The sequence below is a fragment of the Sturnira hondurensis genome, unplaced genomic scaffold (assembly GCF_014824575.4).
Source record: "Sturnira hondurensis isolate 20B ecotype Veracruz unplaced genomic scaffold, ASM1482457v3 Scaffold0022910, whole genome shotgun sequence".
Classification (NCBI taxonomy): Eukaryota; Metazoa; Chordata; class Mammalia; order Chiroptera; family Phyllostomidae; genus Sturnira; species Sturnira hondurensis.
The window spans coordinates 2,964,742-2,977,748 of NW_028095541.1; the positions used below are offsets into that span (position 1 = coordinate 2,964,742).

The following is a 13,007-nucleotide window of genomic DNA, read 5'->3' on the forward strand; positions in this document are numbered from 1 at the left end:
TATTTTAGTTAATTCCTTCTCATAAGTCAGTATAGCATTTGTAGTTGGCAACAACTCTATGGTACATATCCAATATTTGTATTTTTAAAAAGAATGTTAATAACCCATACAATAGTTTATTCTAACAGGTCATGTGGTACATTCCTTTTTCCATGTTCACTGGTAACATTACAAGCAGGGGCATTCTGCCTGAGGAATAATCTGCCTCCACTGGAAGCTCTAACTGCAAATTATTGTTCATCTCTGCCTTTTGGTAATTGTCTTAATGAAATACTTAAAGCGTCTACTTTGTCCTAGTGAAAATATAAATGTGGTGCTTGCTTCGGCAGCACATACACTAAAATTGAAATAATACAGAGAAAATTAGCATGGCCCCTGTGCGAGGATGACATGCAAATTCATAAAGTGTTACATATTTTTGAAGACAGACAACCCAATCAAAGATAGGCAAAGTACCTGAACATACACTTCTCTAAGGAGGACATACAAAGAGGTCAGAGACATATAAAAGGATGCTCAGCATCACTAGCCACCAGAGAGGTGAAAATTAAAACCACAATGAGACACCACTTCACACTGGTCAGAATGGTCATCATAAACAAATGAACAAACAAGGTTATGGAGAAAAGAAAACCCTAGTGCACTGTTGGTGGGAGTGCAGACTGGTGCAGCCACTGTGGAAAACAGTATGTAATTTCCTCAGAAAACTAAAAGTAAAATTGCCTTTTGATCCAGTGATCCCAATGCTGGGATTATACCCTAAGAATCCCAAAACACTAATTCAAAAAAACCTGTGAACCCCAATGTTTGTAAAAGCACAGTTTACATTAGCAAATTGCTTGAAGCAGCCTAAGTGCCCATCAGTAAATGAGTGAATCAAAAAACTGTGGTACATTTACACAATGGAATACTATGCAGCAGAAAGAAAGAAGGAGCTCCTACCCTTTGCAACAGCATGGATGGAACTGGAGAACATTACACTAAGTAAAATAAGCTAGGCAAATACCATTCGATTTCACCTATAAGTGGAACCTAATCAACAAAACAAACAAGCAAGCAAGCATAACCAGAGACACTGAAGTAAAGAACAAACTGATAGTAACCAGAGGGTAAGGGAGAGGGATAATGAAGGAAAGCAGGGGAAGGGCTTTCAAAGAACATGTATAAAGGACATATGGACAAAGCCAAAGGGGATAGGTTTGAGGGTGAGGATGGGTGGTGCAAGGATGCATGGTGGGGGGAAAATGAAGACAACTGTACTTGAAGAACAATAACAAATTATCAAAAAAGAAAATATAACTGTGTATTATATCAGGTAAGTTAATAGATTCATGGATTAATATTTCTTATTTTATCACATGCTGGCAGTTTTACTTCTTTTTCTCTTAAAAATTAAGTGTGGAATGAGTGTGAATTTGGTGCTAGTGGTGGTGAGGTGGTAGTAGTTCATTGTCATGGTGATAGTGATTAAGATTTTTGTGGGAGTGGTACATTTATGTTTTAAATTTAGAAGGGGATTTTGCCCACCCACCTATTCTTCCTATCCCTAATAAATCTTTTCACTAAAGTTATAAAGCTGGAATGTTAAAGAGGTTTGTCTTATACCACTTAAATCTCAAATGCCTAGAATGTCACTTTATTTATTTTTATTTTTTAATAACTTTTTAATTTAATTCTTGTTCAAGCACAATTTTCTGTCTTATATTCCCAACCCTGTCCGCCCCCTGCCCTATGCTCCCCGCCTCCCTCCCATTTCTGCCCCCCACCCTTAGTTATTGTCCATGTGTCCTTTATACTTGTTCATGTGAATCCATCCCCCTTTCCCCCATGATTCTCTCCCCTCTCCCCTCTGGACCCTGTCAGCCTGTTCCGTATTTGAGTGTCACTTTATGTCTATTAAAATACTTATCAAATATGTGTTAGAGATCCTAATGGTGGAACCAGTGTCTGTACTGCAGATATCCTGGAGTTTAGGGCAGGCTAGACAAATGCAGATTCAAGATTGGGCAAGTTGAGAAAGAAGCATGAAGCCCACGTGTTGAAACAAGAGGTGTTTCAGTGGCATTGGGATTTTATTGGAGTTTATTCAATCTTAAAATTTTATTGAACTTTTTCTATATGCCATTTGCTGTTATATGTGTTTGACATACATTTGTATATAAACAGAAAAGTGGCCCAGATCTCTCAGGCTTATATTTAACATCAGAAACCAGACAACAAATAATGGATATAATAAATGTCAAATATGTTAAGTGATATGTTATAGAAAAGAAAACAGAAGATTAGGATAAGGAGAAGGGGCTTCAGGTAAGTAAGAGTTGAGATTGAAATTTTAAATAGGGTACATAGAATAGGCATGTCGAGAAGGTGACATTTTAGTAGACTTATGAAGTAAGTCACTCAGTCATCAGGACATTGGAAGGAAGATTTATTCCTGACAGAGGAACAGTCAGTACTATAGGGAACCTATCCACGTGGCATGGCAAATGTAGCCCAGACCCTGATTCAGAAAACTGGTGGGGAGTGACTCGGCACACAGGAGCCGAACCCATGGATGAGTTTTCCCAAGGGGAATCAGGTCTGCACTGTACCTAGGCTGCTATGAGGCTTGCTTTTGCTAAAACGTCCTCACCCTGAATTGAGGCAGAAAACATTTACTGCATGTAAAGTAACTTCTAAAATCTGTGCTAAACCTCCCAAGTATGGAATGTAACCAGTTCAACCACTTTACCCCTTACATCTGAAACATCCTTTTCTTTTAAGTAATTAGCAACCTTCTCTTCTTTGTTACCTGTAAAAGGTAATCACCTAAAGAGAACCTGTGCATAGTAAATGAGGACCATCCTCTATGTAATGTACCCAGGAAAGCAATAAAAGCCTGTTCAGTCAGGAGTCGGGGCCCTCTCTCACTTAGAGAGCAACTAAACTGTCCCTTTCTCTCCACAGGACTTCTGTAGTCCATGTGAGTTTGTTTGTTGCAGCCACAACACATGGACTCCATGGGCCAGAGTCTGCATCACAGTACAAAGAACTTAATTTGGGTCTGTCTCAGGGCAGAGTGGGGGAATGTACTATGAACAGCAAAGAGGACACTATGGCTGGAGGAGGTTGAGCAAGAAGTAGGTATGATGAGACAAGAGTGAAAAGGTACTGAGAGGAGACCATGTTGCCATGTTTTTTAGGGACTTGGAGGTCATTGTGAAGGCTTTGGAATTCATTCTGTAACCCACTGAACAGCTTTGAGCAAAGGAATGCCACTCAGGTTTTACACTGCAAAGAATCATGCTGGTCACTGTGTTGATGAGAGAACAAAGAAGGCAACAGAATGAGTAAAATGAGCAAGTGTGTGAGAAGGCCACTGAACTTATGCAGGAGAGAAATGATAGCTGTTGTGGAGATCGTGATAAATTGTGGATCTGGATGTATTTGAAAAATAGATCCAATCTGAGTTCCTAACAGATTAGATGTGAAGCTGTCCATATATCATCTTATTAGCCATGATTAAGACAGTTCAAAATATATATTCTATTTTTTAAAATTATTAAAATTATTTTTGTTATTAAAAGGTAGATGATGAATTATAAGTAATGATAAAGTATTAATATTGGGTAATTTATTTCAAAACAAGCATACAGGAAAACATGCCTAATAAAATTAAGACCCAAAGAAACCAGGACATTTTAGCTGTTAAAATAACCACTTTGTATTCTCACTTAACATAGTTAAAATAAGTTTTGTTTTTCTCCTCAAATTTAGGTTGTGGTTGGGTCAAGTAGCTGGTGTTTAGATGCAGTGACTAGAGACACTTCTCTATACTGCACGACCATGTTCAGAATGGGTGGTAGGATGCAAAGGTACCAACCCGGGTGAAAATTTCTTTAGCTAGAACTCAAGTATTTGAGGTTTGGAATTGAGATTTGGTACATTTTTTTTAACCTCCTTGAGAATGGATAGAAAGGGGGTCCTAGGAAGTAGGAAGAAGAAATTTTGAAAAAGAAATGTTAGTGGGCACAATTATGCAATTATGTACATTGTGCTAATATCGTACTACAACCTTGAGAAGCACCATGCCTTATCTAAGTTGTCCCTACAGTCAAACCTTCTGCAATGTCATTGGGAAGAACAATGACTTCTGGTAAAAAAAAAATAACATATGGGTGTCACATGATGAGTTAACATCAGCAGGAAAAAAAAAAACTTAGTGAAGGAGAACCTAAGAAAACGATGTAATGAGCAGAACAGGAGAAGACAGTAAGAGCTAAATAGTGTGTCTCAGAAAGGGTAGATATTTGTAAACAGATTTTTATGATTACAAAAGAAACACATTTTTATTATTGAAAAAGTCATTGGGAGAATAAGGACAAGCATAAATGAGGGGGAAATAGTCATATCCTGATGCAGACCCCAGCTCCTGGGGTCTGAGGCATTATGGATGAGACCAGACAAATGCACATGGACTACTGAGTCCTGTGGAGGAAAGAGGGCAGTGCAGCATCTCTCTCCAGAGGAGAGAGCCTCAACTCTTACCTTGATAGGCTTTTATTGGGTTCAGTTTGCACCCAATACAGGAATACAGGGTATATACATAAAGCTCATCAATCATTGTCAGGCAGAAATGATTAAACAATAGATAATATTTGAAGAACTCTGGGGGCTTATTCTGAGTCAGGGTCAGGGAGTTAAAGGTCCATAAAACTTTGGGGAACAAACTCACTTCCTGCCTGGACCCTTATCATTTAAATTGAGGGCATTAGTAGAGTAGGTTTCACAGGATTTTATGCATTCTTTCTTAGGCCTGATAGCCCTAGGGAACCTGCCCATTCTAGCACAGGGCCGCACCCACCTCTGACATTGTTTCAGGTTTAAGTCAGGCAGGGAAAATAAGGCAGCCAAGAGATTAGGAGACTTGTTGCAAACAGAATGAGGACTCAGGCTATGTCAAAGCTGAGGGGTAAGGGCTCATTAGCCCTTTTTTCTATAGCCCCCCAAGACCTTCCCTGAGGGCCCCATCATGACTGTGCTTGTCTTAGGTCATCCCTCTTTTGAGGAATCTTATCCGTCATGGGCTAACCAGTCATCTTCTCGGGGCCAAGCAGGGTGAAGAGAAAGGGGGCAGAGGTGGTGCCCCTACAAGGAAGATAAGGTTTGTCTCCTAAATGGCTTATAGTCTCACGGTCCTTTAAACTCAGCCTTAGCCACAGGGAACTACAGCTTCTGAAACCAGGCAGAGCAGTTCCCAACCATATCCCTATCAGAAAGGCTGAATTTTTTAAAATTTTTTCACTTTATTTTATTTTTTTAAACGTTTTTATTTTTATTTATTTTTTTAAGATTGTATTTATTTATCTTAGAGGGGAAGGGAAGAAGAGAGAGAGAGAGAGAGAGAGAACTATCAATGTATGGTTGCCTCTCATTCGTCCCCTGATGGGAACTGGGAACTGTCCTGCAACCCAGGCATGTGCCCTGACTGGGACTCAAACCACAATCTCAAACCACGATCTCAAACCACTCAAGCCTGTGGTTCACAGGCCCGCGCTCAATCCACTGAGCTACACCAGCCAGGGCAAAGTTTTTAAAAATTAAAAATAAAACTAATATTAAGTACATTTAATTAGTGAGTCAGAAATAATGCCTTAATATAATCAAGTGCAGTGAGTGCTTTATTTTGGTTGAATTAATCACATAGATGTATACACAGTGGAAGCAACATTTTAAAGTATATTTTATTGATTATGATATGACAGTTTTCCCAATTTCTCCCCCTGTATTGCCCCTCTGCCCTGCACCTTCCAGCATTCCCCACCCCCTCTTAGTTCATGTCCATGGGTGGTACATATAAGTTCTTTGAGTTCGCTGTTTCCTATAACATTTTTATCTCTCCCCAATTATTTTATGCCTACCAGTTGTGCTTCTTATTCACTGTACGTTTCCTCCCATTCCTTCCTTCCCCCTCTTCACTGAAATATCTCCATGTCATGTCCATTTCCCTGATTCTGTTCCTGTTCTAGTTGTTTGCTTAGTTTTTATTTTCATTGTTTTTCTTTTCTTTTAGGTTCATTTGTTGATAGTTGTGAGTTTGTTGTCATTTTACTGTTCATGTTTTTTATTTTCTTATTCTTAAGTAAGTCCCTTTAACATTTCATACAATAATGGCTTGGTGATGATGAACTCCTTCAACTTGACTTTGTCTGGGAAGCACTTTATCTGCTCTTCCATTCTAAATGATAGCTTTGCTGGATAGAGTAATCTTGGATTACTTTGCCTTGCCTTTCATGACTTCAAGTATTTCTTTCCAGCCCCTTCTTGCCTGCAAGGTTTCTTTTGAGAAATCAGTTGATAGCATTGTGGCACTCATTTGTAGCTAACTCTCTCCTTTCCTCTTGATGTTTTTAAGATTCTCTCTTTATCTTTACTCTTGGGTAACTTGATGATGTGCCTTGGTTTTTCCTCTTTGGGTCAAACTTCTTTGGCACTCTCTGGGCTTTCTGAACTTCTTGGAAATCTATTTCTTTCACTAGATTGGGGACGTTTTCATTTATTATTTGTTCAAATAATTTTTCAACTTCTTGCTCTTGTTCTTCTCCCTCTGGCACCCCTATAATTTGGATATTGAAAAGTTTAAAGTTGTCCCAGAGGCTATTCAGTCTCTTCATTTTTTTTGGGGGGGGGGTTCTTGTTTCTTTATTCTGTTCTGATTGGATGTTTATTTCCTCCTTTTGTTCCAAATTGTAGCTTTGAGTCCTGTTTTCCTTCCTGTTGCTGTTGGTTCCTGGAATATTTTGTTTTATTTCATTTTGAGTATTTCTTTTTTTTTTCATTTTTTGACCAAGTTCAGTCAGTTCTGTGAGCATTTTGATTACCAGGGCTTTAAATTCTCCATCAGAGAGGTTGGCTGTCCTTTTATTGCTTAGCTCTTTTTCTGGAGTTTTGCTGTATTTTTTCATTTGGGCCATATTTGGTTGTTTTGGCACATCAGTTAAATTGTAAGGGGGCAAGGCCTTAAGTATTCAGCAGGGTGAGTCAACCTTCTGTTGAGTTGTGGTGCTGTCTGGGGGGGGGGGCAGTCAGAGAGGGAACAACGCAGCCCCCTTGCTCAGCTCTAGCCCCACTTTCCAAGAAATTCTCATGTGAGACTGGGAGTTTTTCCTGCTGCAGCAACCCCCACCACAGTCCACAGCCAGCTCTGAGTTTTAGTTTCCCATTCAACCTGCCCTGCCCACCTAGTTCACTGCCTCACTGTGGGTCCTTTTAGCCAGCCCTGCCCACATGGTCCACCATCTTGCTGTGGGTTCTCTATGCCCACCTGGCTGCCATTCTCCCTCCTACCACTGTGGTTAGTCTAGTTTACTGTTTCTTTAATTTTTTGGTTGACTTAGTTCCATGCTGTTTGATTTTCTGGCACTTCTGGTTGTTTATTGTTTTTAGATTGGTTGTTATCCTCTTTTTGTTTGTGTAAAGAAGGGTTTCTGCCTATGCCTCTATCTTGGCCAGAACTGTTTTATTCTTTTTTTATGGCTGAGTAATATTTTATTATATATATATATATATACACACACACACACATACATATCACTAGGTTTTTTTGCCCATTTGTATTTTTCAGCTACTGTACAGCTTGGTTATTGTAAATAAGGCTATAAGAAATAGAGGGGTGAACATATTCTTTAAATTAGTGTTTTGAGTTTCTTCAGATATATACCCAGAATGGAATCACTGAGCCATAAAGTAATTCCATTTATAATTTTTTGAGGAAACTACATACTGTCTTCAACAGTGGCTGCATGAATCTGCATTCCTACCAACAATACATGAGGGTCCCTTGTTCTCCACATCCTCACCAACATTTGTTTGTTGATTTATTGATAATAACCATTCTGACACACATGAGATGATATCTCATTGTGGTTTTAATTTTCATTTCTGTAATGATTAGTGATGTTAAGCATGTTTTTATATGTCTATTGGCCATCTTTATGTCTTCTTTGGAGAAGTGTCTATTCAGGTCTTTTGCCCAGAGTTTTACTGGTGTGGCTCAGTGGACTGAGTGCCATCCTGCAAACCAAAGAGTCACTGGTTTGATTCTCAGTCTGGACATATGCCTGGGTTGCAGGCTGGGCCCCCAGTTGGGGGTACATGGGAGGCAACCACATACTGATTCTCTACCTCTCTTTCTCCCTCCCTTCTCTGCTCTCTTAAAGTAAATAAATAAAAGATTTTAAAAAAGAATAAAACCAAAAATTGTCAAGTAAGATACTCACACAGACTTAAATTACACTTAAAATAAAAACTTTCACAGGGAGTAAATAAATTTAGATAACTTATTGCCCTGACAAAAGATAAAACAAACACATTTATATTGATAGTAGGTGTATAAGTTTAAGTGTGTCAATCACTTAAATATACTTTGAAAACCAAGAGATGTGCTGACCTCTTCAAGAACTCCTATAAAATAAATGGCAGATAAAAATGTTTTATATTTACCTAACAAAATAGTGACAGTAGAACTGAGCAGATATTTCACAATATTATCCATAAGAGCAGAGACTGGCGTAACACTGGTAAGCTGGCTGTTATAGTTCCCATGGCTGGTGTTTCCAAAGCACTTCCTACCCACTCGTGGCTCCATTTTGGCAACTCTGAAAGTATGAGATGTTGCTGCCAGGGAGGCTCAGTAAAGCAGTGCTCTGAGTCACTGACATATGTTTAACTTAAAATGTTTATCCTTGGATTTACTTAAATGACATAAACACTTCTATGACTAGACAGCTATTCCTTCGAAAGACCCTAAATTATGAGTTCTTTGGACTCCCCCAGAAGCCTGACTATGGAAGCAGACCATTTCAAACCAAAAATAATACAAGATTAATTCCTGATACATCTACACTTTTTCTTTGCTCTTCTTCTAATCTTACTTATTATTACAGTTTGGCCATTTTCCCAACACTAATATAACTTTCCTTATCTTCATCCCATTATTTTTATTCCCTATTTTCTTTTTTTCACTTAAGAAAACACAAAAGTCTCTTGAGCAATTTTTTACCACTTGCAGGTACTGCTCTGATAACTATTTGCTAGTGGCAGAACTGCCTTTCCTTATCTGATAGCTATTCATTCAAACACTTTAGGGAGTAAATTCCTTTTTACATGACCTTTTTAGTTGTTAGTTTACCTCATATTATTAATACCAGCCTCAGTCTTATTAGAAATCAACCTTAACTTTATATTAGCAGAACGTTTCTGCTAAGGTCATTAGAGCCTATCGATAGGAACTGTCAAACTTGAAAACTCTAATATCGAAGTGATCCTGACCACAAAGACTAGTTTATTCTCTTCAAAGACAATTTAAGTCTGTTTTAAATTGACTTAGAAAAGTCATCCTCATAAATGGACACATAACCTACCTCTTTCTGTTGAGATACATGATCTTTAAATTCCCAATGTGGTCTGTGCACCAGCAGGTCATTCCTTCCTATATGGTCATCAGACTTCTACCTCCCTGCTACACACATAAACTTACCTGTGTGTCCAGGGTATTTATTAGAGATTTGAAAATCTATCTACAATCCAATTGATCAAATATCTGAGGACAAATAACTTAAAATCCTCCAAAATGTGATACATAAAACTTATTAATAAAACTGCTAGAAAGGACAACTGGGATACCTCTTCATACCTACCATGTATGAAGCAGTTATCATTTTATGGACAAGGCAAGTGGAAAGTTAGTCCAAAACTTGTCTTTGATGCTAAGAAAACTTTAAAAGTCCAGCCATTACCAGAGTTGTTACTGAGAGTCACAGTCTTTGATTGGTTGTAATGAGACATGGGAAAGTTCACACCATGGCAAATAAATCTTGCTGCACCTGCACATTGCAAGATAAAAAAGCCATGACTAATAAAAAAACAGGCTTTCTAAAACATACACGGTTGGATTGATTGTCTGGGTCTTCTAATTCAAGCTCCTGCTTTCAAGACTAATTTTGAGGACTAACTTTGTTGCCTTTGTTGCAGTTGGTTGATGAATCCTGTAGAGACTCTTAGATGCTACTGTGCAGCTAAAGTCATGTCAGAAGATCCAACTAATGACTTGGAGTATAATATTAACAGTAGTACAGTTACAGACAGTGTCCTCTAAAAATGCCCTGAGGAGCAGAGTATCAGCCACGGTGAACATATGAAGTACATGGGTTATTCTCATGTAGCCAATTTTGTCTGCCTTTGGACACATTGGGAGATGGAGGAAGAGAAAAGGAGCTCTTGATGTTCATAAACTGTAATGGGGTGTTAACTAGTCTTTTGTGTTGCTATAAAATGGCCTGGCAGTAAAAGTAAGCTTGGTGTTCTCCTATTGAACATAAAACATTTCAGCATCACACAGGCCATTGTGTGACAATAAAGTATCAAGACAAAAAACAAGACAACTGTAACCATGACTGAACACATACAAACACAAACATTGCCCAACCACAAAATGACCAGATATCTTATCCTAATCAATATGCTGTTGCTTTAATAATTACAGCTTCAACCTTAGTCTAGTCATCCCTCTTAGATAGGATTTGAGGTGTCCCATTATAGATATTCTACTTCCTGACAGTATCTTGTCTAAAGCAAAGACTCTCTTCTTAAACTCTCCTCCAAACCATCTCACACAAGTCCAAATACTCTAAGTAAACCTTTCTACCACCTCTCCATGATATATGTTCTCTCTCCTAGCAGCTTGTGATAAATCCAGCATGTTAATTATTGGTATGTTCCTGTGAGTTTGGTTAGAAGCCATGAAAAAGCTCATTTTCTTCAAACAGCTTTTCCAGAAGGGAAGAGCTTGTTCAAATTTCCAGCTGAGAAAATCTAGGCAAAATTCAGAGATTATGGTGAAATTGGTCCTCTGGGTCTCTGTGAGGGAAAGAGCACCTAAAACAAGAGATAGACATACATGTGACCAAGTAACCTTGAACAACCATGTGGGGAAGAGCTGTCTCTTAGGTGTCTTATTTCTTGCTCTTTTTTCCTTTTGCTGATTCCTGATTCTCTAGAGGGCATGCATTTTTTTCTGATTGTCTTCTTTTTCAAAGTATTTTATTGATTATATTATTACAGTTCTATTTTTTTCTCTCCTTTATTCCCCTCTGCCCTGCACCTACCCTCCCACCAGCATTCACACCACTTTGTTCATGTCCATGAATCATACATATAAATTCTTTGGCTTGTCCATTTCCTATACTGTTCTTAACCTCCCCGTTATCCATTTGTACCTATTGCTTATGCTTCTTATTTCCTGTATTTTTCTACATTCTCCTTCCTCCCTCTCCTCATTGAAACCCTCCATGTGATCTCTATTTCTGTGATTCTTTTCGTATTTTAGTTGCTTGCTTAGTTTGTTTTCCTTTTTTTAAAGGTTCAGTAGTTGATGTGAGTTTGCTGTCATTTTACTATTCATAATTTTGATCTCTTTTTTCCCTTAGATAACTATCTTAATACTTCATATAATAAGAGCTTGGTGATGATGAGCTCCTTTAACTTGACTTTATCTGGGAAGCACTTTATCTGCCCTCCCATTCTAAATGATAGCTTTGCTAAATAGAATAATCTGGGATGTAGGCCCTTGCTTTTCATGACTTTGAATTCTTTCCAGGCCCTTCTTGCCTGCAAGTTTTCTTTTTAAAAATCATCTGATAGTCTTACTGGAATACCTTTGTAGGTAACTGTCTCCTTTCCTCTTGCTGCTCTTAAGATTCTTTCCTTATCTTTAATCTTGGGCAACTTAATTATGATGTACCTTGGTGTGTGCTTCCTTGGCTTCAAATTCTATGGGGCTCTCTGGGAGGTATACTTCCTGGACTTCCTGGAAGTATATTTTGTTTGCCAGATTGGGGAAATTCTACTTTATTATTTTTCTTTTTTTGTTAACATTTTAACAAATTATTTTTATTAATTATGCTATTACAGTATTCCCAATTTTCCCCCTTTATCCCCCACCCCGTCCCTCAACCCTCCAGCATCCCCCACTTGGTTCATGTCCATGGGTTGTACATATAAGTTCTTTGAGTCCTCTGTTTCATATACCATCTTTATATCTCCCCATCTATTTTATACCTACTAATTATGCTGCTTTTTCCCTGTACCTTTCCCCCCATATTCCTGCCTTCCCCCTCCCCAATGAACTCCCTCTGTGTGATATCCACTTCTATAGTTCTGTTACTGTTCTGGTTGCTTGCTTAGTTTTTGTTTTCATTTTCTTTTAGGTTCATTTGTTGATAGTTGTGAGATTGCTGTCATTTTATTGTTCATATTTTTTATCTTCTTTTTATTAGGTATGTCGCTTTAACATTTCACATAATAATGGCTTGGTGATGGTGAACTCCTTTAACTTGACCTTATCTGGGAAGCCCTTTTATGCTGTTCTATTCTAAATTATAGCTTTGCTGGATAGGGTAATCTTGGATGTAGGTCCTTGACTTTGATGATTTTGAATACTTCTTTTCAGCCCCTATTTGCTTGTAAGGTTTCTTTTGAGAAATCAGCTGATAGCATTATGGGCACTCTTCTGTAGGTAACTCTCTACTTTCCTCTTGCTGTTTTTTAGATTCTCTCTTTATATTTACTTTTGGGTAACTTAATGATGATGTGCCTTTGTGTTTCTCTTTGGATTTTCCATGAATGCTATCATGTCATCTGCAGAGAATGACAGTTTTAGTTTCTCCATTCCAATTTGGATGTCTTTTATTTCTTTCTATTTTCTGACTGCTGTGGCTAGAGCTTTTAGTACTTTGTGTTGAATTTTTATGTTCATTTTTTTATCTTGAATAAAAATGGTGAAAGCAGACACCCATGTCTTCTGCTTAATGTTAAGGAGAACACTTTTAGTTTTTGCACATTGAGTATGATGTTGGCTGTAGGTTTCTCATATATGGCCTTTATTATGTTAAGGCATGCTCCTTCTAGTCCTACTTTGCTAAGTATTTTTTATTATAAGTGGGTGCTATAGTTTATCAAATACTTTTCCA

The 13,007-nt window shown here is 38.0% G+C and overlaps 1 non-coding gene across 1 annotated transcript; it reads left to right on the plus strand.

Moving 5' to 3' along the window:
• Positions 1–313: 313 nt before the first annotated feature.
• On the plus strand, positions 314–420 carry LOC118980627 (U6 spliceosomal RNA). Its single transcript, XR_005065153.1, has one exon. It is a non-coding gene; the product is annotated as a U6 spliceosomal RNA (small nuclear RNA).
• Positions 421–13,007: the final 12,587 nt, after the last annotated feature.